Consider the following 4,175-nt stretch of genomic DNA (forward strand, 5'->3'; position numbering starts at 1 on the left):
CTCAATTTTCTTTCCAGCTCTAATCCCATCATACCTACTGTCCTGGGCTGCAGAGTGAGTGGAGCTGTGAGTACTCAGACCTCCATGCAGAAAAAAATATAATTCAAGGTACTTTGGAATTCATAGTCAGGGAGCTGACATTTTAGAGAAATGTCAATTACTCCTGATACATGGCCCCTCCTGGGACTGGCTGCTTGATAACCACCATGCAGCCTGGCTGGGCTTTTTCCAAAACAGCCCACAGGAATGCCCACCCTTCTCAGTTACAATGATGTCTCCTACCTTCCCATTGGACAAAGAATTTGTTTTGTCTTTTGGGGCTTAAAAAAGAGGATCCTGGGGGCAGCTAGGTGGTGCAATGGATAGAGCACCGGCCCTGGAGTCAGGAGGACCTGAGTTCAAATCTGGACTCAGACACTTAACACTTACTAGCTGTGTGACCCTGGGCAAGTCACTTAACCCCAATTGCCTCTCAAAAAAGAGGATCCTTAGACAACTCTCCTAGATTGTAATTCATTCTCATTCTTTCTCTCTCTCTCTCTCTCTCTCTCTCTCTCTCTCTCTCTCTCTCTCTCTCTCTCCCTCCCTCCCTCTCTCTCCCTCTCTCTCCCTCTCTCTCCCTCTCTCTCCCTCTCTCTCTCTCTGATGCTATCTTTTAGGTCACTGTAAGGTCCAAATACCAATCTTCTCTCCCCACACCCACCCATTTAATGTTCCCATGTATGAAAGTAGAGTTAATCCAAGTTAACCAACATGTTCACCATGTCTGATAATGCAGGTCTCATTCCCCATGTGTTGTCTGCCATTTCTCTCCTTAGAGGGAGGAAGCATGTTTCCTTGTCAATCCTCTTGAGCCAAGTGATCCTTCACTGCCTCACTCGGAGTTCTGAAGTCTTTCAGTGTTGTTTTCCTTTCTGTTACCATGGTCATAATGCAGAACGTTCTCTGCTACTTCCTACTTTATACTCTATCAGTTCACCTAAGTCTCCCCAAGTTTCTCTGACTGTGTCATACTCACCTTTTCACATCACAATAACAGTCCATTACATTAATGGACCCTAATTTGTTCAGTCATTGCCTGAAATAGATGAACATTTACTTTATTTTTAGTTTTCTGCTACCACAAAGAGTGCTGCTATAAATATTCTGGTACGGAAAAGTCTGACTACCCTTTGAATGTAGCCATTCAACTACTTCCAAATCATACTCATTGTACTCTTACCTAGGTCCCGTTGGGTCCACAGTATATCTGAGACCTTTCTATCTGTTGCCTCTTCAGAGTATACACAGTTTAGTGACTTTGCTAATATAATTCCGAATTGTTTTCCATACCAATTAACAACTCCATCAACAGTGCATTAGTGTGCCTCTCTTCTTAAAACCCTTCTAACATTTGCCATTTTTGTCTCTTCTTATTTTATTTTTCTGCTCATCTCTGATGGGTGTCTCATGATGTTTTTGTTTAAATTTCTCTTATTAGTAGTAATTTGGAGTATTTTATATGGTTGTTAAGAACTTGCATTTCTTTTGAGAACTACCCATTCATATCCTTTGTCTACTTGTCTATTAGGCAATAGCTCTTGTTCTCATAAATTTGTTATCACTTCCCCATAAATCTTGGATTATCAGATTTTTGGTATAGGTGTTGACTAAAAAGAATTTCTTTCATCACTTGATAGCTTCTCACTGATGGGTAAGCTAAGCTTTTGGACGATTGCTCCCTGCCTAGGATGGTCGTTTCTTGAGGAGCCCCAGACTTGCTACTCACTTTATTCTCAGCTCAACTCATTCTTTGGAGTGCTCTAGCTCCCTACTAGCTTTGCAGCAGGTAAGGACTAGATCCTGGGTTCCCTCTTTCCACCCATTTTCCAGTTTCCCTTTGTGTATTGGTTTCTCTCATTAGATTGTAAACTCCTTGAGAGCAGGAACTGCATTTCTTTTTGCTTACATATGTATCCCCAGAGCTTAGCCCAATGCCTTGCTTAATAAATCACCTTGCCTTTCTAAACAAGCGACTACAACCGCAGACACTTGACACTTACTAACTGTGTGACACTGGGCAAGTCACTTAACTCTCATTGTCCCACAAAAAAAGAACATCTAAACAAGTGACTAAAATGTCCCTCCCCTTTGACCTAGAGACTCCACTGATAGGCATATACCTCAAGGAGATAAATGGAAAATAAAGGATTGATGAATGTTGCGAAATTATAATGACCAAGGTTAGACCCAAAGAAGAAACATAAGAATTCATGTCCCTCTCTTTTTGTAGAATTGGTGGACTATAGATGTGAAGCATCACATATAAGATCAGACTTGGCGAATATGTTGGTTATTTTTGCTGAACTTTGTATTCTCTTTATTTTTTGTTATAAGGGGACAGAATATATTGTCAAATTGAGATTTATATAACAACAAAAGATTTCAATAACAATTTATTTAAAATAACATTGCTTCTCACTTAAAATTCAACATCCCATCCAGGTGTGGAAGTGCCCTGGCCTATACTAGCAGACTGTAAGCTGAATATAGACCTGGTGACAACTTGTTTCATTTGTGCCTGGACCAGTCTATCTGAATATAAGGAAGTTCTTCAACAGCAGTTGACCATTTGGGGGTGAATTTTTGGCCATGGTAGACCATGAAATAAAATCCCAAGATATTAAAAGATCTACAGAAAGGCTACTAATACCTTGGATGCATCCTCTATGGAGAATCGAGGGGAGGTTATGGTCAAAAATTGCATAGGAGGAGAAGGGAAAGATGGATCAGAATGTGTATTAGTGAAGAGAATATCCATACCTATCTTTAACCTCCCTTTTGAACTCTAGTACTAGACATCTAAGTACTAAATGCCTCCCCTTGGATGTCCTGGTGGCACTGCCAACTCAGCATGTCCAAAAGAATTCCTAATCTTCCTCTGCCCCCTTCCAAATCTCAACCATCCTTTCTGTCACCTAGGCCTGCCACCTCAGTGGTGGTAGTGGATTATGTTGACAACAGTGAGGCAGCAGGTGGTAGCATCCTTGAGGCTTTCATCCCCTTCAGAATCCTCCTCCTTCCTTTTAGCCAATCTTTTGACAAATCCCATCGATTCTCCTTCTACAAATGCTTTCAGAGCCAGCCTCTCCTGTCCACTCTCCAAGCCACTGCCCTCATCGCTTGTCATCAGGACATCTATGATGGCCTCCAAATGGGAGGCCTGACTCCTACTTCTCCCCCTCTCCAGTCTATCCTTCACAAGGTCACTACAATCTGATCCTTCAAAAGAAACTTGAGGGGGTAGGGGAATGATGGCAAGAATGGGCTCTTCAAACTATTGGATCACCAGTCTACTGGCTTCCTGGCAAAATTCTTGAATGTATTATTAAGGAGGATAAAGGGAAGCTGTGATCAGAAAGGGCTAGCTTGGTTTAATCCAGAAGTTACTCAAATGGTAGATTAGGGGACTGCAGCTAGATTTAAGCAAAACATTTGATACCGTCTTTCATATTATACTTGTGATGGGTAAGGATCAAGAGATGTGAGCAAAATAAAAATACAACCAGATGAATTTGCCACTGCTCAAATGGCTACACTTGCAGGGGAGTTGTTAGCAGCTTGATGCTAATATGGAAGGAGGTCTTCAGTAGTGCCCTCATCCAGGGGATTTGGGCTAGGCTGTTCTATTAAACATTTTTCTCAAAGACTTGGATAAAGGAATAGATGGTATGCTTATCCCATTTGCAGGAGATATAAAGTGTAGAGGGAGAGATAGCTAACATGTTGGATGTCAGAACAGATTGAACTAGCTCAGGTATCCCCTTACCTCCTTGACTGTGACCCTCAGATCACCTACTGACCCTTGGGGATGGACAGATAATGGGCAGTTAACAGGGTGTGCTCCTGCTGAAAAGCTGCTCGTGGAACTCAGTTGAGGAAAAGGCAGCATGGCAGAGATTGGCAGTTTGGGGTACTAGAAGGAGCCAGAGAACTTGGGTTTGAATCATTCATCTGCTAGTTACCAACTGTGTGACCTTGGGTAAGTCCTTTTCTCCCCTCTGGGTTTCACTGTCTTCCTCTGTAGAATGAGTGTTTGATTCAGTGACCTTTAGGGTCTGCCCATTCTAGCTCCAGGAACCTAAGTAATAGGGAAATGAAATTGAAATCAGCATGTATTTATTTATTTATTCGTT

This window comes from Dromiciops gliroides, chromosome X (assembly GCF_019393635.1).
Source record: "Dromiciops gliroides isolate mDroGli1 chromosome X, mDroGli1.pri, whole genome shotgun sequence".
Lineage (NCBI taxonomy): Eukaryota > Metazoa > Chordata > Mammalia > Microbiotheria > Microbiotheriidae > Dromiciops > Dromiciops gliroides.